Source organism: Lepisosteus platostomus, chromosome 6 (assembly GCF_059453375.1).
Source record: "Lepisosteus platostomus isolate fLepPlt1 chromosome 6, fLepPlt1.hap1, whole genome shotgun sequence".
Lineage (NCBI taxonomy): Eukaryota > Metazoa > Chordata > Actinopteri > Semionotiformes > Lepisosteidae > Lepisosteus > Lepisosteus platostomus.
The window spans coordinates 16770046-16788941 of record NC_142616.1 but is presented as its reverse complement, the minus strand read 5'-3'; the positions used below and the strand labels follow the sequence as shown (position 1 = coordinate 16788941).

Genomic DNA, 18896 nt, shown 5'->3' with positions numbered 1-18896 from the left:
CGCATATTTGTGGAGCTGTCTGCTCTTCTTTCTGTTGAAGTACTCCAAATACTTCACCGTCCTGCAGAGCGTGATGTGCTCGCTGACAGCTTTCAATATTTGAAGGAAAACTACGAGCTTGATGGCTCGAATGTGAATGTTAAGCAATCGTTGATCAAACGCACGTCTTCTAAGGATTCGTGAGAGTATTCTCACCACCGTTTTCACTCGGATATACTTTTCATTTGCTAAGCTGCCAAATCGGACGAGAAAATGCCGGAGACGCACTCGGTGCAGACTGAGGTGGGGAAGGAGGCGTGGCCCTTTAATGCTTGACAGCTGAAGGACGTTGAGTGGAGGAGAACCTATCAGAAGTCGCAGAGGCTAAAGGAGAGCACCTGGCTCCCAGAGCTCCAGACTCGCACCTGGAGGATGCGGGCATCGATCCCGCTACCTCTCGCATGCTAAGCGAGCGCTCTACCATTTGAGCTAATCCCCCTCGCTTCAGGCCTCTCGGCATCATGTCTTACCGCCCGCTGCCCTTGGTCTGCAAGGCAGTCCTTTCAAGTGCGATGAAGACGCACGAATAGACCTTCCTTGCCTATTGTACGAGCTGAACTTTTGTGCTCCTCAATTCAATGCTCTTTCCATCAACTCATCTTGTCTTTTGACGCTTGGGGTTTTGCGCTCCTTTGACTCTCGGCATATCGGGTGACTTGAAACACTGAAGTTGTTGCTTACGGAGTGTGGAACATTGTTTTGCAACTGTCATGACGCTGTGTGAGCCTTTCATCGGCAACAGGGGCAGGCTGACAGCAGCGCCAGCGAAAGTTAGGGCAAATTTGTGGACTTAACTCTGAATGTGAGTGTTATGTAGGAAAGGGGTGCGGCTTTGGTGACGCTTTCCACGTGGTAGGCACGCAGACGTGGTTCTGAGCGAATAGTTGCTGCAAGTGTCTGAGAAGAGCAAGAAAGCGAGTGGCCCTGCCCCGTGTGAGGATCGAACTCACGACCTTCAGATTATGAGACTGACGCGCTACCTACTACGCCAACGAGGCCAGCTGCGGCACTCGGGCCGGAAAGTTTGCCTCACAGGGATTTCAGACGCCTGTTCCCTAATCTTGCGACACCCGCTGCTGGGTGTTGCATTTGCCTTTTGATCTCACCCGAGACTTTGGGGCTTTGTTTCTGTCGCGAGTCTGTCTTTCACAGCTCACCTAGCACAAGTCTCTCTGGCTGAAATGGCCTCTCTGCTTCAGCATCGTGCCCTCACTCAGCCATTAAAGACATCACTCGGACCTCTGACATGCTGCCATGAAGTGTCAAGAGAGAGTGGCGGAGACGCACTTAAGCCAGAGAGAAGATGAAAAGGGGGCGTGGCTGCTAAACGCTCCACACTCTCCTCGCAAGGCGTGATCAGGGGTTAAAGGACACCTTTCGGCACACCGAGCGCTCAGCGTACACCTGGAGGATGCGGGCATCGATCCCGCTACCTCTCGCATGCAAAGCGAGCGCTCTACCATGTGAGCTAATCCCCCTCGCTGTCCCTTCCTCCTCGGCGTCGCCTTGTGCCGCTTGTTCCCCTCTTACCGGGCGCCGTCCACTGCCCTTCGCCTGCAAGGCAGTCGGCTTTCTTGACTTATTGATGAAGGTCTGACGGGACGAGCGAATGACGCCTCCCCCCGTCCTCCAGCTCGCTGACAACACAGAAGCGGAAGAGTCGCTGTGGCTCGTTGGTCTAGGCGTATGATTCTCGCTTTGGGTGCGAGAGATCCCGGACGAGCCCTTTTCCTCCTCTTCCACACTCCTGGGACCTGATATCCACATCACCTCGCAGCGTCTGCTTACGGCAAACGATGGAAGGTGACTGATGACTGAAGGAGCCTGGTCAATCCTCATCACGTGGCACAATGCCAGCGTGCAGTCAGCTGTCCAAGGCGGCAACCTCGTTGCTCGTTCAAAAGAACACGTCCTGAAAACTCCTCACCGCTATGTGGTAAATGAGCACCGCGATCGCTTGTCGTCATGCGCCATTACTTGAGAAATGCAGAAGCAAAAACCGCCCTCTCTCAGCCACCGAAACGTGTGCGGGGCTCGCCTTGCGCTCTCTGCGCCTCGCATATTTGTGGAGCTGTCTGCTCTTCTTTCTGTTGAAATACTCCAAATACTTCACCGTCCTGCAGAGCGTGATGTGCTCGCTGACAGCTTTCAATATTTGAAGGAAAACTACGAGCTTGATGGCTCGAATGTGAATGTTAAGCAATCGTTGATCAAACGCACGTCTTCTAAGGATTCGTGAGAGTATTCTCACCACCGTTTTCACTCGGATATACTTTTCATTTGCTAAGCTGCCAAATCGGACGAGAAAATGCCGGAGGCGCACTCGGTGCAGACTGAGGTGGGGAAGGAGGCGTGGCCCTTTAATGCTTGACAGCTGAAGGACGTTGAGTGGAGGAGAACCTATCAGAAGTCGCAGAGGCTAAAGGAGAGCACCTGGCTCCCAGAGCTCCAGACTCGCACCTGGAGGATGCGGGCATCGATCCCGCTACCTCTCGCATGCTAAGCGAGCGCTCTACCATTTGAGCTAATCCCCCTCGCTTCAGGCCTCTCGGCATCATGTCTTACCGCCCGCTGCCCTTGGTCTGCAAGGCAGTCCTTTCAAGTGCGATGAAGACGCACGAATAGACCTTCCTTGCCTATTGTACGAGCTGAACTTTTGTGCTCCTCAATTCAATGCTCTTTCCATCAACTCATCTTGTCTTTTGACGCTTGGGGTTTTGCGCTCCTTTGACTCTCGGCATATCGGGTGACTTGAAACACTGAAGTTGTTGCTTACGGAGTGTGGAACATTGTTTTGCAACTGTCATGACGCTGTGTGAGCCTTTCATCGGCAACAGGGGCAGGCTGACAGCAGCGCCAGCGAAAGTTAGGGCAAATTTGTGGACTTAACTCTGAATGTGAGTGTTATGTAGGAAAGGGGTGCGGCTTTGGTGACGCTTTCCACGTGGTAGGCACGCAGACGTGGTTCTGAGCGAATAGTTGCTGCAAGTGTCTGAGAAGAGCAAGAAAGCGAGTGGCCCTGCCCCGTGTGAGGATCGAACTCACGACCTTCAGATTATGAGACTGACGCGCTACCTACTACGCCAACGAGGCCAGCTGCGGCACTCGGGCCGGAAAGTTTGCCTCACAGGGATTTCAGACGCCTGTTCCCTAATCTTGCGACACCCGCTGCTGGGTGTTGCATTTGCCTTTTGATCTCACCCGAGACTTTGGGGCTTTGTTTCTGTCGCGAGTCTGTCTTTCACAGCTCACCTAGCACAAGTCTCTCTGGCTGAAATGGCCTCTCTGCTTCAGCATCGTGCCCTCACTCAGCCATTAAAGACATCACTCGGACCTCTGACATGCTGCCATGAAGTGTCAAGAGAGAGTGGCGGAGACGCACTTAAGCCAGAGAGAAGATGAAAAGGGGGCGTGGCTGCTAAACGCTCCACACTCTCCTCGCAAGGCGTGATCAGGGGTTAAAGGACACCTTTCGGCACACCGAGCGCTCAGCGTACACCTGGAGGATGCGGGCATCGATCCCGCTACCTCTCGCATGCAAAGCGAGCGCTCTACCATGTGAGCTAATCCCCCTCGCTGTCCCTTCCTCCTCGGCGTCGCCTTGTGCCGCTTGTTCCCCTCTTACCGGGCGCCGTCCACTGCCCTTCGCCTGCAAGGCAGTCGGCTTTCTTGACTTATTGATGAAGGTCTGACGGGACGAGCGAATGACGCCTCCCCCCGTCCTCCAGCTCGCTGACAACACAGAAGCGGAAGAGTCGCTGTGGCTCGTTGGTCTAGGCGTATGATTCTCGCTTTGGGTGCGAGAGATCCCGGACGAGCCCTTTTCCTCCTCTTCCACACTCCTGGGACCTGATATCCACATCACCTCGCAGCGTCTGCTTACGGCAAACGATGGAAGGTGACTGATGACTGAAGGAGCCTGGTCAATCCTCATCACGTGGCACAATGCCAGCGTGCAGTCAGCTGTCCAAGGCGGCAACCTCGTTGCTCGTTCAAAAGAACACGTCCTGAAAACTCCTCACCGCTATGTGGTAAATGAGCACCGCGATCGCTTGTCGTCATGCGCCATTACTTGAGAAATGCAGAAGCAAAAACCGCCCTCTCTCAGCCACCGAAACGTGTGCGGGGCTCGCCTTGCGCTCTCTGCGCCTCGCATATTTGTGGAGCTGTCTGCTCTTCTTTCTGTTGAAATACTCCAAATACTTCACCGTCCTGCAGAGCGTGATGTGCTCGCTGACAGCTTTCAATATTTGAAGGAAAACTACGAGCTTGATGGCTCGAATGTGAATGTTAAGCAATCGTTGATCAAACGCACGTCTTCTAAGGATTCGTGAGAGTATTCTCACCACCGTTTTCACTCGGATATACTTTTCATTTGCTAAGCTGCCAAATCGGACGAGAAAATGCCGGAGGCGCACTCGGTGCAGACTGAGGTGGGGAAGGAGGCGTGGCCCTTTAATGCTTGACAGCTGAAGGACGTTGAGTGGAGGAGAACCTATCAGAAGTCGCAGAGGCTAAAGGAGAGCACCTGGCTCCCAGAGCTCCAGACTCGCACCTGGAGGATGCGGGCATCGATCCCGCTACCTCTCGCATGCTAAGCGAGCGCTCTACCATTTGAGCTAATCCCCCTCGCTTCAGGCCTCTCGGCATCATGTCTTACCGCCCGCTGCCCTTGGTCTGCAAGGCAGTCCTTTCAAGTGCGATGAAGACGCACGAATAGACCTTCCTTGCCTATTGTACGAGCTGAACTTTTGTGCTCCTCAATTCAATGCTCTTTCCATCAACTCATCTTGTCTTTTGACGCTTGGGGTTTTGCGCTCCTTTGACTCTCGGCATATCGGGTGACTTGAAACACTGAAGTTGTTGCTTACGGAGTGTGGAACATTGTTTTGCAACTGTCATGACGCTGTGTGAGCCTTTCATCGGCAACAGGGGCAGGCTGACAGCAGCGCCAGCGAAAGTTAGGGCAAATTTGTGGACTTAACTCTGAATGTGAGTGTTATGTAGGAAAGGGGTGCGGCTTTGGTGACGCTTTCCACGTGGTAGGCACGCAGACGTGGTTCTGAGCGAATAGTTGCTGCAAGTGTCTGAGAAGAGCAAGAAAGCGAGTGGCCCTGCCCCGTGTGAGGATCGAACTCACGACCTTCAGATTATGAGACTGACGCGCTACCTACTACGCCAACGAGGCCAGCTGCGGCACTCGGGCCGGAAAGTTTGCCTCACAGGGATTTCAGACGCCTGTTCCCTAATCTTGCGACACCCGCTGCTGGGTGTTGCATTTGCCTTTTGATCTCACCCGAGACTTTGGGGCTTTGTTTCTGTCGCGAGTCTGTCTTTCACAGCTCACCTAGCACAAGTCTCTCTGGCTGAAATGGCCTCTCTGCTTCAGCATCGTGCCCTCACTCAGCCATTAAAGACATCACTCGGACCTCTGACATGCTGCCATGAAGTGTCAAGAGAGAGTGGCGGAGACGCACTTAAGCCAGAGAGAAGATGAAAAGGGGGCGTGGCTGCTAAACGCTCCACACTCTCCTCGCAAGGCGTGATCAGGGGTTAAAGGACACCTTTCGGCACACCGAGCGCTCAGCGTACACCTGGAGGATGCGGGCATCGATCCCGCTACCTCTCGCATGCAAAGCGAGCGCTCTACCATGTGAGCTAATCCCCCTCGCTGTCCCTTCCTCCTCGGCGTCGCCTTGTGCCGCTTGTTCCCCTCTTACCGGGCGCCGTCCACTGCCCTTCGCCTGCAAGGCAGTCGGCTTTCTTGACTTATTGATGAAGGTCTGACGGGACGAGCGAATGACGCCTCCCCCCGTCCTCCAGCTCGCTGACAACACAGAAGCGGAAGAGTCGCTGTGGCTCGTTGGTCTAGGCGTATGATTCTCGCTTTGGGTGCGAGAGATCCCGGACGAGCCCTTTTCCTCCTCTTCCACACTCCTGGGACCTGATATCCACATCACCTCGCAGCGTCTGCTTACGGCAAACGATGGAAGGTGACTGATGACTGAAGGAGCCTGGTCAATCCTCATCACGTGGCACAATGCCAGCGTGCAGTCAGCTGTCCAAGGCGGCAACCTCGTTGCTCGTTCAAAAGAACACGTCCTGAAAACTCCTCACCGCTATGTGGTAAATGAGCACCGCGATCGCTTGTCGTCATGCGCCATTACTTGAGAAATGCAGAAGCAAAAACCGCCCTCTCTCAGCCACCGAAACGTGTGCGGGGCTCGCCTTGCGCTCTCTGCGCCTCGCATATTTGTGGAGCTGTCTGCTCTTCTTTCTGTTGAAATACTCCAAATACTTCACCGTCCTGCAGAGCGTGATGTGCTCGCTGACAGCTTTCAATATTTGAAGGAAAACTACGAGCTTGATGGCTCGAATGTGAATGTTAAGCAATCGTTGATCAAACGCACGTCTTCTAAGGATTCGTGAGAGTATTCTCACCACCGTTTTCACTCGGATATACTTTTCATTTGCTAAGCTGCCAAATCGGACGAGAAAATGCCGGAGGCGCACTCGGTGCAGACTGAGGTGGGGAAGGAGGCGTGGCCCTTTAATGCTTGACAGCTGAAGGACGTTGAGTGGAGGAGAACCTATCAGAAGTCGCAGAGGCTAAAGGAGAGCACCTGGCTCCCAGAGCTCCAGACTCGCACCTGGAGGATGCGGGCATCGATCCCACCATGCTAAGCGAGCGCTCTACCATTTGAGCTAATCCCCCTCGCTTCAGGCCTCTCGGCATCATGTCTTACCGCCCGCTGCCCTTGGTCTGCAAGGCAGTCCTTTCAAGTGCGATGAAGACGCACGAATAGACCTTCCTTGCCTATTGTACGAGCTGAACTTTTGTGCTCCTCAATTCAATGCTCTTTCCATCAACTCATCTTGTCTTTTGACGCTTGGGGTTTTGCGCTCCTTTGACTCTCGGCATATCGGGTGACTTGAAACACTGAAGTTGTTGCTTACGGAGTGTGGAACATTGTTTTGCAACTGTCATGACGCTGTGTGAGCCTTTCATCGGCAACAGGGGCAGGCTGACAGCAGCGCCAGCGAAAGTTAGGGCAAATTTGTGGACTTAACTCTGAATGTGAGTGTTATGTAGGAAAGGGGTGCGGCTTTGGTGACGCTTTCCACGTGGTAGGCACGCAGACGTGTTTCTGAGCGAAGAGTTGCTGCAAGTGTCTGAGAAGAGCAAGAAAGCGAGTGGCCCTGCCCCGTGTGAGGATCGAACTCACGACCTTCAGATTATGAGACTGACGCGCTACCTACTACGCCAACGAGGCCAGCTGCGGCACTCGGGCCGGAAAGTTTGCCTCACAGGGATTTCAGACGCCTGTTCCCTAATCTTGCGACACCCGCTGCTGGGTGTTGCATTTGCCTTTTGATCTCACCCGAGACTTTGGGGCTTTGTTTCTGTCGCGAGTCTGTCTTTCACAGCTCACCTAGCACAAGTCTCTCTGGCTGAAATGGCCTCTCTGCTTCAGCATCGTGCCCTCACTCAGCCATTAAAGACATCACTCGGACCTCTGACATGCTGCCATGAAGTGTCAAGAGAGAGTGGCGGAGACGCACTTAAGCCAGAGAGAAGATGAAAAGGGGGCGTGGCTGCTAAACGCTCCACACTCTCCTCGCAAGGCGTGATCAGGGGTTAAAGGACACCTTTCGGCACACCGAGCGCTCAGCGTACACCTGGAGGATGCGGGCATCGATCCCGCTACCTCTCGCATGCAAAGCGAGCGCTCTACCATGTGAGCTAATCCCCCTCGCTGTCCCTTCCTCCTCGGCGTCGCCTTGTGCCGCTTGTTCCCCTCTTACCGGGCGCCGTCCACTGCCCTTCGCCTGCAAGGCAGTCGGCTTTCTTGACTTATTGATGAAGGTCTGACGGGACGAGCGAATGACGCCTCCCCCCGTCCTCCAGCTCGCTGACAACACAGAAGCGGAAGAGTCGCTGTGGCTCGTTGGTCTAGGCGTATGATTCTCGCTTTGGGTGCGAGAGGTCCCGGGTTCAAATCCCGGACGAGCCCTTTTCCTCCTCTTCCACACTCCTGGGACCTGATATCCACATCACTTCGCAGCGTCTGCTTACGGCAAACGATGGAAGGTGACTGATGACTGAAGGAGCCTGGTCAATCCTCATCACGTGGCACAATGCCAGCGTGCAGTCAGCTGTCCAAGGCGGCAACCTCGTTGCTCGTTCAAAAGAACACGTCCTGAAAACTCCTCACCGCTATGTGGTAAATGAGCACCGCGATCGCTTGTCGTCATGCGCCATTACTTGAGAAATGCAGAAGCAAAAACCGCCCTCTCTCAGCCACCGAAACGTGTGCGGGGCTCGCCTTGCGCTCTCTGCGCCTCGCATATTTGTGGAGCTGTCTGCTCTTCTTTCTGTTGAAGTACTCCAAATACTTCACCGTCCTGCAGAGCGTGATGTGCTCGCTGACAGCTTTCAATATTTGAAGGAAAACTACGAGCTTGATGGCTCGAATGTGAATGTTAAGCAATCGTTGATCAAACGCACGTCTTCTAAGGATTCGTGAGAGTATTCTCACCACCGTTTTCACTCGGATATACTTTTCATTTGCTAAGCTGCCAAATCGGACGAGAAAATGCCGGAGACGCACTCGGTGCAGACTGAGGTGGGGAAGGAGGCGTGGCCCTTTAATGCTTGACAGCTGAAGGACGTTGAGTGGAGGAGAACCTATCAGAAGTCGCAGAGGCTAAAGGAGAGCACCTGGCTCCCAGAGCTCCAGACTCGCACCTGGAGGATGCGGGCATCGATCCCGCTACCTCTCGCATGCTAAGCGAGCGCTCTACCATTTGAGCTAATCCCCCTCGCTTCAGGCCTCTCGGCATCATGTCTTACCGCCCGCTGCCCTTGGTCTGCAAGGCAGTCCTTTCAAGTGCGATGAAGACGCACGAATAGACCTTCCTTGCCTATTGTACGAGCTGAACTTTTGTGCTCCTCAATTCAATGCTCTTTCCATCAACTCATCTTGTCTTTTGACGCTTGGGGTTTTGCGCTCCTTTGACTCTCGGCATATCGGGTGACTTGAAACACTGAAGTTGTTGCTTACGGAGTGTGGAACATTGTTTTGCAACTGTCATGACGCTGTGTGAGCCTTTCATCGGCAACAGGGGCAGGCTGACAGCAGCGCCAGCGAAAGTTAGGGCAAATTTGTGGACTTAACTCTGAATGTGAGTGTTATGTAGGAAAGGGGTGCGGCTTTGGTGACGCTTTCCACGTGGTAGGCACGCAGACGTGTTTCTGAGCGAATAGTTGCTGCAAGTGTCTGAGAAGAGCAAGAAAGCGAGTGGCCCTGCCCCGTGTGAGGATCGAACTCACGACCTTCAGATTATGAGACTGACGCGCTACCTACTACGCCAACGAGGCCAGCTGCGGCACTCGGGCCGGAAAGTTTGCCTCATAGGGATTTCAGACGCCTGTTCCCTAATCTTGCGACACCCGCTGCTGGGTGTTGCATTTGCCTTTTGATCTCACCCGAGACTTTGGGGCTTTGTTTCTGTCGCGAGTCTGTCTTTCACAGCTCACCTAGCACAAGTCTCTCTGGCTGAAATGGCCTGTCTGCTTCAGCATCGTGCCCTCACTCAGCCATTAAAGACATCACTCGGACCTCTGACATGCTGCCATGAAGTGTCAAGAGAGAGTGGCGGAGACGCACTTAAGCCAGAGAGAAGATGAAAAGGGGGCGTGGCTGCTAAACGCTCCACACTCTCCTCGCAAGGCGTGATCAGGGGTTAAAGGACACCTTTCGGCACACCGAGCGCTCAGCGTACACCTGGAGGATGCGGGCATCGATCCCGCTACCTCTCGCATGCAAAGCGAGCGCTCTACCATGTGAGCTAATCCCCCTCGCTGTCCCTTCCTCCTCGGCGTCGCCTTGTGCCGCTTGTTCCCCTCTTACCGGGCGCCATCCACTGCCCTTCGCCTGCAAGGCAGTCGGCTTTCTTGACTTATTGATGAAGGTCTGACGGGACGAGCGAATGACGCCTCCCCCCGTCCTCCAGCTCGCTGACAACACAGAAGCGGAAGAGTCGCTGTGGCTCGTTGGTCTAGGCGTATGATTCTCGCTTTGGGTGCGAGAGGTCCCGGGTTCAAATCCCGGACGAGCCCTTTTCCTCCTCTTCCACACTCCTGGGACCTGATATCCACATCACCTCGCAGCGTCTGCTTACGGCAAACGATGGAAGGTGACTGATGACTGAAGGAGCCTGGTCAATCCTCATCACGTGGCACAATGCCAGCGTGCAGTCAGCTGTCCAAGGCGGCAACCTCGTTGCTCGTTCAAAAGAACACGTCCTGAAAACTCCTCACCGCTATGTGGTAAATGAGCACCGCGATCGCTTGTCGTCATGCGCCATTACTTGAGAAATGCAGAAGCAAAAACCGCCCTCTCTCAGCCACCGAAACGTGTGCGGGGCTCGCCTTGCGCTCTCTGCGCCTCGCATATTTGTGGAGCTGTCTGCTCTTCTTTCTGTTGAAGTACTCCAAATACTTCACCGTCCTGCAGAGCGTGATGTGCTCGCTGACAGCTTTCAATATTTGAAGGAAAACTACGAGCTTGATGGCTCGAATGTGAATGTTAAGCAATCGTTGATCAAACGCACGTCTTCTAAGGATTCGTGAGAGTATTCTCACCACCGTTTTCACTCGGATATACTTTTCATTTGCTAAGCTGCCAAATCGGACGAGAAAATGCCGGAGACGCACTCGGTGCAGACTGAGGTGGGGAAGGAGGCGTGGCCCTTTAATGCTTGACAGCTGAAGGACGTTGAGTGGAGGAGAACCTATCAGAAGTCGCAGAGGCTAAAGGAGAGCACCTGGCTCCGAGAGCTCCAGACTCGCACCTGGAGGATGCGGGCATCGATCCCGCTACCTCTCGCATGCTAAGCGAGCGCTCTACCATTTGAGCTAATCCCCCTCGCTTCAGGCCTCTCGGCATCATGTCTTACCGCCCGCTGCCCTTGGTCTGCAAGGCAGTCCTTTCAAGTGCGATGAAGACGCACGAATAGACCTTCCTTGCCTATTGTACGAGCTGAACTTTTGTGCTCCTCAATTCAATGCTCTTTCCATCAACTCATCTTGTCTTTTGACGCTTGGGGTTTTGCGCTCCTTTGACTCTCGGCATATCGGGTGACTTGAAACACTGAAGTTGTTGCTTACGGAGTGTGGAACATTGTTTTGCAACTGTCATGACGCTGTGTGAGCCTTTCATCGGCAACAGGGGCAGGCTGACAGCAGCGCCAGCGAAAGTTAGGGCAAATTTGTGGACTTAACTCTGAATGTGAGTGTTATGTAGGAAAGGGGTGCGGCTTTGGTGACGCTTTCCACGTGGTAGGCACGCAGACGTGGTTCTGAGCGAATAGTTGCTGCAAGTGTCTGAGAAGAGCAAGAAAGCGAGTGGCCCTGCCCCGTGTGAGGATCGAACTCACGACCTTCAGATTATGAGACTGACGCGCTACCTACTACGCCAACGAGGCCAGCTGCGGCACTCGGGCCGGAAAGTTTGCCTCACAGGGATTTCAGACGCCTGTTCCCTAATCTTGCGACACCCGCTGCTGGGTGTTGCATTTGCCTTTTGATCTCACCCGAGACTTTGGGGCTTTGTTTCTGTCGCGAGTCTGTCTTTCACAGCTCACCTAGCACAAGTCTCTCTGGCTGAAATGGCCTCTCTGCTTCAGCATCGTGCCCTCACTCAGCCATTAAAGACATCACTCGGACCTCTGACATGCTGCCATGAAGTGTCAAGAGAGAGTGGCGGAGACGCACTTAAGCCAGAGAGAAGATGAAAAGGGGGCGTGGCTGCTAAACGCTCCACACTCTCCTCGCAAGGCGTGATCAGGGGTTAAAGGACACCTTTCGGCACACCGAGCGCTCAGCCTACACCTGGAGGATGCGGGCATCGATCCCGCTACCTCTCGCATGCAAAGCGAGCGCTCTACCATGTGAGCTAATCCCCCTCGCTGTCCCTTCCTCCTCGGCGTCGCCTTGTGCCGCTTGTTCCCCTCTTACCGGGCGCCATCCACTGCCCTTCGCCTGCAAGGCAGTCGGCTTTCTTGACTTATTGATGAAGGTCTGACGGGACGAGCGAATGACGCCTCCCCCCGTCCTCCAGCTCGCTGACAACACAGAAGCGGAAGAGTCGCTGTGGCTCGTTGGTCTAGGCGTATGATTCTCGCTTTGGGTGCGAGAGGTCCCGGGTTCAAATCCCGGACGAGCCCTTTTCCTCCTCTTCCACACTCCTGGGACCTGATATCCACATCACCTCGCAGCGTCTGCTTACGGCAAACGATGGAAGGTGACTGATGACTGAAGGAGCCTGGTCAATCCTCATCACGTGGCACAATGCCAGCGTGCAGTCATCTGTCCAAGGCGGCAACCTCGTTGCTCGTTCAAAAGAACACGTCCTGAAAACTCCTCACCGCTATGTGGTAAATGAGCACCGCGATCGCTTGTCGTCATGCGCCATTACTTGAGAAATGCAGAAGCAAAAACTGCCCTCTCTCAGCCACCGAAACGTGTGCGGGGCTCGCCTTGCGCTTTCTGCGCCTCGCATATTTGTGGAGCTGTCTGCTCTTCTTTCTGTTGAAGTACTCCAAATACTTCACCGTCCTGCAGAGCGTGATGTGCTCGCTGACAGCTTTCAATATTTGAAGGAAAACTACGAGCTTGATGGCTCGAATGTGAATGTTAAGCAATCGTTGATCAAACGCACGTCTTCTAAGGATTCGTGAGAGTATTCTCACCACCGTTTTCACTCGGATATACTTTTCATTTGCTAAGCTGCCAAATCGGACGAGAAAATGCCGGAGACGCACTCGGTGCAGACTGAGGTGGGGAAGGAGGCGTGGCCCTTTAATGCTTGACAGCTGAAGGACGTTGAGCGGAGGAGAACCTATCAGAAGTCGCAGAGGCTAAAGGAGAGCACCTGGCTCCCAGAGCTCCAGACTCGCACCTGGAGGATGCGGGCATCGATCCCGCTACCTCTCGTATGCTAAGCGAGCGCTCTACCATTTGAGCTAATCCCCCTCGCTTCAGGCCTCTCGGCATCATGTCTTACCGCCCGCTGCCCTTGGTCTGCAAGGCAGTCCTTTCAAGTGCGATGAAGACGCACGAATAGACCTTCCTTGCCTATTGTACGAGCTGAACTTTTGTGCTCCTCAATTCAATGCTCTTTCCATCAACTCATCTTGTCTTTTGACGCTTGGGGTTTTGCGCTCCTTTGACTCTCGGCATATCGGGTGACTTGAAACACTGAAGTTGTTGCTTACGGAGTGTGGAACATTGTTTTGCAACTGTCATGACGCTGTGTGAGCCTTTCATCGGCAACAGGGGCAGGCTGACAGCAGCGCCAGCGAAAGTTAGGGCAAATTTGTGGACTTAACTCTGAATGTGAGTGTTATGTAGGAAAGGGGTGCGGCTTTGGTGACGCTTTCCACGTGGTAGGCACGCAGACGTGGTTCTGAGCGAATAGTTGCTGCAAGTGTCTGAGAAGAGCAAGAAAGCGAGTGGCCCTGCCCCGTGTGAGGATCGAACTCACGACCTTCAGATTATGAGACTGACGCGCTACCTACTACGCCAACGAGGCCAGCTGCGGCACTCGGGCCGGAAAGTTTGCCTCACAGGGATTTCAGACGCCTGTTCCCTAATCTTGCGACACCCGCTGCTGGGTGTTGCATTTGCCTTTTGATCTCACCCGAGACTTTGGGGCTTTGTTTCTGTCGCGAGTCTGTCTTTCACAGCTCACCTAGCACAAGTCTCTCTGGCTGAAATGGCCTCTCTGCTTCAGCATCGTGCCCTCACTCAGCCATTAAAGACATCACTCGGACCTCTGACATGCTGCCATGAAGTGTCAAGAGAGAGTGGCGGAGACGCACTTAAGCCAGAGAGAAGATGAAAAGGGGGCGTGGCTGCTAAACGCTCCACACTCTCCTCGCAAGGCGTGATCAGGGGTTAAAGGACACCTTTCGGCACACCGAGCGCTCAGCGTACACCTGGAGGATGCGGGCATCGATCCCGCTACCTCTCGCATGCAAAGCGAGCGCTCTACCATGTGAGCTAATCCCCCTCGCTGTCCCTTCCTCCTCGGCGTCGCCTTGTGCCGCTTGTTCCCCTCTTACCGGGCGCCATCCACTGCCCTTCGCCTGCAAGGCAGTCGGCTTTCTTGACTTATTGATGAAGGTCTGACGGGACGAGCGAATGACGCCTCCCCCCGTCCTCCAGCTCGCTGACAACACAGAAGCGGAAGAGTCGCTGTGGCTCGTTGGTCTAGGCGTATGATTCTCGCTTTGGGTGCGAGAGGTCCCGGGTTCAAATCCCGGACGAGCCCTTTTCCTCCTCTTCCACACTCCTGGGACCTGATATCCACATCACCTCGCAGCGTCTGCTTACGGCAAACGATGGAAGGTGACTGATGACTGAAGGAGCCTGGTCAATCCTCATCACGTGGCACAATGCCAGCGTGCAGTCATCTGTCCAAGGCGGCAACCTCGTTGCTCGTTCAAAAGAACACGTCCTGAAAACTCCTCACCGCTATGTGGTAAATGAGCACCGCGATCGCTTGTCGTCATGCGCCATTACTTGAGAAATGCAGAAGCAAAAACCGCCCTCTCTCAGCCACCGAAACGTGTGCGGGGCTCGCCTTGCGCTTTCTGCGCCTCGCATATTTGTGGAGCTGTCTGCTCTTCTTTCTGTTAAAGTACTCCAAATACTTCACCGTCCTGCAGAGCGTGATGTGCTCGCTGACAGCTTTCAATATTTGAAGGAAAACTACGAGCTTGATGGCTCGAATGTGAATGTTAAGCAATCGTTGATCAAACGCACGTCTTCTAAGGATTCGTGAGAGTATTCTCACCACCGTTTTCACTCGGATATACTTTTCATTTGCTAAGCTGCCAAATCGGACGAGAAAATGCCGGAGACGCACTCGGTGCAGACTGAGGTGGGGAAGGAGGCGTGGCCCTTTAATGCTTGACAGCTGAAGGACGTTGAGTGGAGGAGAACCTATCAGAAGTCGCAGAGGCTAAAGGAGAGCACCTGGCTCCCAGAGCTCCAGACTCGCACCTGGAGGATGCGGGCATCGATCCCGCTACCTCTCGCATGCTAAGCGAGCGCTCTACCATTTGAGCTAATCCCCCTCGCTTCAGGCCTCTCGGCATCATGTCTTACCGCCCGCTGCCCTTGGTCTGCAAGGCAGTCCTTTCAAGTGCGATGAAGACGCACGAATAGACCTTCCTTGCCTATTGTACGAGCTGAACTTTTGTGCTCCTCAATTCAATGCTCTTTCCATCAACTCATCTTGTCTTTTGACGCTTGGGGTTTTGCGCTCCTTTGACTCTCGGCATATCGGGTGACTTGAAACACTGAAGTTGTTGCTTACGGAGTGTGGAACATTGTTTTGCAACTGTCATGACGCTGTGTGAGCCTTTCATCGGCATCAGGGGCAGGCTGACAGCAGCGCCAGCGAAAGTTAGGGCAAATTTGTGGACTTAACTCTGAATGTGAGTGTTATGTAGGAAAGGGGTGCGGCTTTGGTGACGCTTTCCACGTGGTAGGCACGCAGACGTGGTTCTGAGCGAATAGTTGCTGCAAGTGTCTGAGAAGAGCAAGAAAGCGAGTGGCCCTGCCCCGTGTGAGGATCGAACTCACGACCTTCAGATTATGAGACTGACGCGCTACCTACTACGCCAACGAGGCCAGCTGCGGCACTCGGGCCGGAAAGTTTGCCTCACAGGGATTTCAGACGCCTGTTCCCTAATCTTGCGACACCCGCTGCTGGGTATTGCATTTGCCTTTTGATCTCACCCGAGACTTTGGGGCTTTGTTTCTGTCGCGAGTCTGTCTTTCACAGCTCACCTAGCACAAGTCTCTCTGGCTGAAATGGCCTCTCTGCTTCAGCATCGTGCCCTCACTCAGCCATTAAAGACATCACTCGGACCTCTGACATGCTGCCATGAAGTGTCAAGAGAGAGTGGCGGAGACGCACTTAAGCCAGAGAGAAGATGAAAAGGGGGCGTGGCTGCTAAACGCTCCACACTCTCCTCGCAAGGTGTGATCAGGGGTTAAAGGACACTTTTCGGCACACCGAGCGCTCAGCGTACACCTGGAGGATGCGGGCATCGATCCCGCTACCTCTCGCATGCAAAGCGAGCGCTCTACCATGTGAGCTAATCCCCCTCGCTGTCCCTTCCTCCTCGGCGTCGCCTTGTGCCGCTTGTTCCCCTCTTACCGGGCGCCGTCCACTGCCCTTCGCCTGCAAGGCAGTCGGCTTTCTTGACTTATTGATGAAGGTCTGACGGGACGAGCGAATGACGCCTCCCCCCGTCCTCCAGCTCGCTGACAACACAAAAGCGGAAGAGTCGCTGTGGCTCGTTGGTCTAGGCGTATGATTCTCGCTTTGGGTGCGAGAGGTCCCGGGTTCAAATCCCGGACGAGCCCTTTTCCTCCTCTTCCACACTCCTGGGACCTGATATCCACATCACCTCGCAGCGTCTGCTTACGGCAAACGATGGAAGGTGATGACTGAAGGAGCCTGGTCAATCCTCATCACGTGGCACAATGCCAGCGTGCAGTCAGCTGTCCAAGGCGGCAACCTCGTTGCTCGTTCAAAAGAACACGTCCTGAAAACTCCTCACCGCTATGTGGTAAATGAGCACCGCGATCGCTTGTCGTCATGCGCCATTACTTGAGAAATGCAGAAGCAAAAACCGCCCTCTCTCAGCCACCGAAACGTGTGCGGGGCTCGCCTTGCGCTCTCTGCGCCTCGCATATTTGTGGAGCTGTCTGCTCTTCTTTCTGTTGAAGTACTCCAAATACTTCACCGTCCTGCAGAGCGTGATGTGCTCGCTGACAGCTTTCAATATTTGAAGGAAAACTACGAGCTTGATGGCTCGAATGTGAATGTTAAGCAATCGTTGATCAAACGCACGTCTTCTAAGGATTCGTGAGAGTATTCTCACCACCGTTTTCACTCGGATATACTTTTCATTTGCTAAGCTGCCAAATCGGACGAGAAAATGCCGGAGACGCACTCGGTGCAGACTGAGGTGGGGAAGGAGGCGTGGCCCTTTAATGCTTGACAGCTGAAGGACGTTGAGTGGAGGAGAACCTATCAGAAGTCGCAGAGGCTAAAGGAGAGCACCTGGCTCCCAGAGCTCCAGACTCGCACCTGGAGGATGCGGGCATCGATCCCGCTACCTCTCGCATGCTAAGCGAGCGCTCTACCATTTGAGCTAATCCCCCTCGCTTCAGGCCTCTCGGCATCATGTCTTACCGCCCGCTGCCCTTGGTCTGCAAGGCAGTCCTTTCAAGTGCGATGAAGACGCACGAATAGACCTTCCTTGCCTATTGTACGAGCTGAACTTTTGTGCTCCTCAATTCAATGCTCTTTCCATCAACTCATCTTGTCTTTTGACGCTTGGGGTTTTGCGCTCCTTTGACTCTCGGCATATTGGGTGACTTGAAACACTGAAGTTGTTGCTTACGGAGTGTGGAACATTGTTTTGCAACTGTCATGACGCTGTATGAGCCTTTCATCGGCAACAGGGGCAGGCTGACAGCAGCGCCAGCGAAAGTTAGGGCAAATTTGTGGACTTAACTCTGAATGTGAGTGTTATGTAGGAAAGGGGTGCGGCTTTGATGACGCTTTCCACGTGGTAGGCACGCAGACGTGGTTCTGAGCGAATAGTTGCTGCAAGTGTCTGAGAAGAGCAAGAAAGCGAGTGGCCCTGCCCCGTGTGAGGATCGAACTCACGACCTTCAGATTATGAGACTGACGCGCTACCTACTACGCCAACGAGGCCAGCTGCGGCACTCGGGCCGGAAAGTTTGCCTCACAGGGATTTCAGACGCCTGTTCCCTAATCTTGCGACACCCGCTGCTGGGTATTGCATTTGCCTTTTGATCTCACCCGAGACTTTGGGGCTTTGTTTCTGTCGCGAGTCTGTCTTTCACAGCTCACCTAGCACAAGTCTCTCTGGCTGAAATGGCCTCTCTGCTTCAGCATCGTGCCCTCACTCAGCCATTAAAGACATCACTCGGACCTCTGACATGCTGCCATGAAGTGTCAAGAGAGAGTGGCGGAGACGCACTTAAGCCAGAGAGAAGATGAAAAGGGGGCGTGGCTGCTAAACGCTCCACACTCTCCTCGCAAGGTGTGATCAGGGGTTAAAGGACACCTTTCGGCACACCGAGCGCTCAGCGTACACCTGGAGGATGCGGGCATCGATCCCGCTACCTCTCGCATGCAAAGCGAGCGCTCTACCATGTGAGCTAATCCCCCTCACTGTCCCTTCCTCCTCGGCGTCGCCTTGTGCCGCTTGTTCCCCTCTTACCGGGCGCCGTCCACTGCCCTTCGCCTGCAAGGCAGTCGGCTTTCTTGACTTATTGATGAAGGTCTGACGGGACGAGCGAATGACGCCTCCCCCCGTCCTCCAGCTCGCTGACAACACAAAAGCGGAAGAGTCGCTGTGGCTCGTTGGTCTAGGCGTATGATTCTCGCTTTGGGTGCGAGAGTTCCCGGGTTCAAATCCCGGACGAGCCCTTTTCCTCCTCTTCCACACTCCTGGGACCTGATATCCACATCACCTCGCAGCGTCTGCTTACGGCAAACGATGGAAGGTGACTGATGACTGAAGGAGCCTGGTCAATCCTCATCACGTGGCACAATGCCAGCGTGCAGTCAGCTGTCCAAGGCGGCAACCTCGTTGCTCGTTCAAAAGAACACGTCCTGAAAACTCCTCACCGCTATGTGGTAAATGAGCACCGCGATCGCTTGTCGTCATGCGCCATTACTTGAGAAATGCAGAAGCAAAAACCGCCCTCTCTCAGCCACCGAAACGTGTGCGGG

At 54.1% G+C, this 18896-nt stretch overlaps 31 non-coding genes across 31 annotated transcripts; 6 read left to right on the top strand and 25 right to left on the bottom strand.

Moving 5' to 3' along the window:
- Positions 1-405: 405 nt before the first annotated feature.
- trnaa-agc (transfer RNA alanine (anticodon AGC)) lies at positions 406-478 on the bottom strand. The gene has a single exon. It is a non-coding gene; the product is annotated as a tRNA-Ala (tRNA).
- A 486-nt stretch (positions 479-964) lies between these two features.
- trnam-cau (transfer RNA methionine (anticodon CAU)) lies at positions 965-1037 on the bottom strand. Its single transcript has one exon. It is a non-coding gene; the product is annotated as a tRNA-Met (tRNA).
- A 407-nt stretch (positions 1038-1444) lies between these two features.
- trnaa-ugc (transfer RNA alanine (anticodon UGC)) lies at positions 1445-1517 on the bottom strand. Its single transcript has one exon. It is a non-coding gene; the product is annotated as a tRNA-Ala (tRNA).
- Positions 1518-2500: 983 nt separating this feature from the next.
- Positions 2501-2573, bottom strand: trnaa-agc (transfer RNA alanine (anticodon AGC)). The gene has a single exon. It is a non-coding gene; the product is annotated as a tRNA-Ala (tRNA).
- A 486-nt stretch (positions 2574-3059) lies between these two features.
- trnam-cau (transfer RNA methionine (anticodon CAU)) lies at positions 3060-3132 on the bottom strand. Its single transcript has one exon. It is a non-coding gene; the product is annotated as a tRNA-Met (tRNA).
- Positions 3133-3539: 407 nt separating this feature from the next.
- Positions 3540-3612, bottom strand: trnaa-ugc (transfer RNA alanine (anticodon UGC)). Its single transcript has one exon. It is a non-coding gene; the product is annotated as a tRNA-Ala (tRNA).
- A 983-nt stretch (positions 3613-4595) lies between these two features.
- trnaa-agc (transfer RNA alanine (anticodon AGC)) lies at positions 4596-4668 on the bottom strand. The gene has a single exon. It is a non-coding gene; the product is annotated as a tRNA-Ala (tRNA).
- Positions 4669-5154: 486 nt separating this feature from the next.
- Positions 5155-5227, bottom strand: trnam-cau (transfer RNA methionine (anticodon CAU)). Its single transcript has one exon. It is a non-coding gene; the product is annotated as a tRNA-Met (tRNA).
- Positions 5228-5634: 407 nt separating this feature from the next.
- Positions 5635-5707, bottom strand: trnaa-ugc (transfer RNA alanine (anticodon UGC)). Its single transcript has one exon. It is a non-coding gene; the product is annotated as a tRNA-Ala (tRNA).
- A 1533-nt stretch (positions 5708-7240) lies between these two features.
- Positions 7241-7313, bottom strand: trnam-cau (transfer RNA methionine (anticodon CAU)). Its single transcript has one exon. It is a non-coding gene; the product is annotated as a tRNA-Met (tRNA).
- A 407-nt stretch (positions 7314-7720) lies between these two features.
- trnaa-ugc (transfer RNA alanine (anticodon UGC)) lies at positions 7721-7793 on the bottom strand. The gene has a single exon. It is a non-coding gene; the product is annotated as a tRNA-Ala (tRNA).
- Positions 7794-7982: 189 nt separating this feature from the next.
- Positions 7983-8054, top strand: trnap-ugg (transfer RNA proline (anticodon UGG)). Its single transcript has one exon. It is a non-coding gene; the product is annotated as a tRNA-Pro (tRNA).
- Positions 8055-8789: 735 nt separating this feature from the next.
- Positions 8790-8862, bottom strand: trnaa-agc (transfer RNA alanine (anticodon AGC)). The gene has a single exon. It is a non-coding gene; the product is annotated as a tRNA-Ala (tRNA).
- A 486-nt stretch (positions 8863-9348) lies between these two features.
- trnam-cau (transfer RNA methionine (anticodon CAU)) lies at positions 9349-9421 on the bottom strand. The gene has a single exon. It is a non-coding gene; the product is annotated as a tRNA-Met (tRNA).
- Positions 9422-9828: 407 nt separating this feature from the next.
- trnaa-ugc (transfer RNA alanine (anticodon UGC)) lies at positions 9829-9901 on the bottom strand. Its single transcript has one exon. It is a non-coding gene; the product is annotated as a tRNA-Ala (tRNA).
- A 189-nt stretch (positions 9902-10090) lies between these two features.
- On the top strand, positions 10091-10162 carry trnap-ugg (transfer RNA proline (anticodon UGG)). The gene has a single exon. It is a non-coding gene; the product is annotated as a tRNA-Pro (tRNA).
- Positions 10163-10897: 735 nt separating this feature from the next.
- Positions 10898-10970, bottom strand: trnaa-agc (transfer RNA alanine (anticodon AGC)). The gene has a single exon. It is a non-coding gene; the product is annotated as a tRNA-Ala (tRNA).
- Positions 10971-11456: 486 nt separating this feature from the next.
- trnam-cau (transfer RNA methionine (anticodon CAU)) lies at positions 11457-11529 on the bottom strand. The gene has a single exon. It is a non-coding gene; the product is annotated as a tRNA-Met (tRNA).
- Positions 11530-11936: 407 nt separating this feature from the next.
- Positions 11937-12009, bottom strand: trnaa-ugc (transfer RNA alanine (anticodon UGC)). Its single transcript has one exon. It is a non-coding gene; the product is annotated as a tRNA-Ala (tRNA).
- A 189-nt stretch (positions 12010-12198) lies between these two features.
- On the top strand, positions 12199-12270 carry trnap-ugg (transfer RNA proline (anticodon UGG)). Its single transcript has one exon. It is a non-coding gene; the product is annotated as a tRNA-Pro (tRNA).
- Positions 12271-13564: 1294 nt separating this feature from the next.
- trnam-cau (transfer RNA methionine (anticodon CAU)) lies at positions 13565-13637 on the bottom strand. The gene has a single exon. It is a non-coding gene; the product is annotated as a tRNA-Met (tRNA).
- Positions 13638-14044: 407 nt separating this feature from the next.
- Positions 14045-14117, bottom strand: trnaa-ugc (transfer RNA alanine (anticodon UGC)). The gene has a single exon. It is a non-coding gene; the product is annotated as a tRNA-Ala (tRNA).
- Positions 14118-14306: 189 nt separating this feature from the next.
- trnap-ugg (transfer RNA proline (anticodon UGG)) lies at positions 14307-14378 on the top strand. Its single transcript has one exon. It is a non-coding gene; the product is annotated as a tRNA-Pro (tRNA).
- Positions 14379-15113: 735 nt separating this feature from the next.
- Positions 15114-15186, bottom strand: trnaa-agc (transfer RNA alanine (anticodon AGC)). Its single transcript has one exon. It is a non-coding gene; the product is annotated as a tRNA-Ala (tRNA).
- A 486-nt stretch (positions 15187-15672) lies between these two features.
- trnam-cau (transfer RNA methionine (anticodon CAU)) lies at positions 15673-15745 on the bottom strand. The gene has a single exon. It is a non-coding gene; the product is annotated as a tRNA-Met (tRNA).
- A 407-nt stretch (positions 15746-16152) lies between these two features.
- On the bottom strand, positions 16153-16225 carry trnaa-ugc (transfer RNA alanine (anticodon UGC)). Its single transcript has one exon. It is a non-coding gene; the product is annotated as a tRNA-Ala (tRNA).
- Positions 16226-16414: 189 nt separating this feature from the next.
- trnap-ugg (transfer RNA proline (anticodon UGG)) lies at positions 16415-16486 on the top strand. Its single transcript has one exon. It is a non-coding gene; the product is annotated as a tRNA-Pro (tRNA).
- A 731-nt stretch (positions 16487-17217) lies between these two features.
- Positions 17218-17290, bottom strand: trnaa-agc (transfer RNA alanine (anticodon AGC)). Its single transcript has one exon. It is a non-coding gene; the product is annotated as a tRNA-Ala (tRNA).
- Positions 17291-17776: 486 nt separating this feature from the next.
- trnam-cau (transfer RNA methionine (anticodon CAU)) lies at positions 17777-17849 on the bottom strand. Its single transcript has one exon. It is a non-coding gene; the product is annotated as a tRNA-Met (tRNA).
- Positions 17850-18256: 407 nt separating this feature from the next.
- On the bottom strand, positions 18257-18329 carry trnaa-ugc (transfer RNA alanine (anticodon UGC)). The gene has a single exon. It is a non-coding gene; the product is annotated as a tRNA-Ala (tRNA).
- Positions 18330-18518: 189 nt separating this feature from the next.
- Positions 18519-18590, top strand: trnap-ugg (transfer RNA proline (anticodon UGG)). The gene has a single exon. It is a non-coding gene; the product is annotated as a tRNA-Pro (tRNA).
- The last annotated feature ends 306 nt before the right edge of the window (positions 18591-18896 follow it).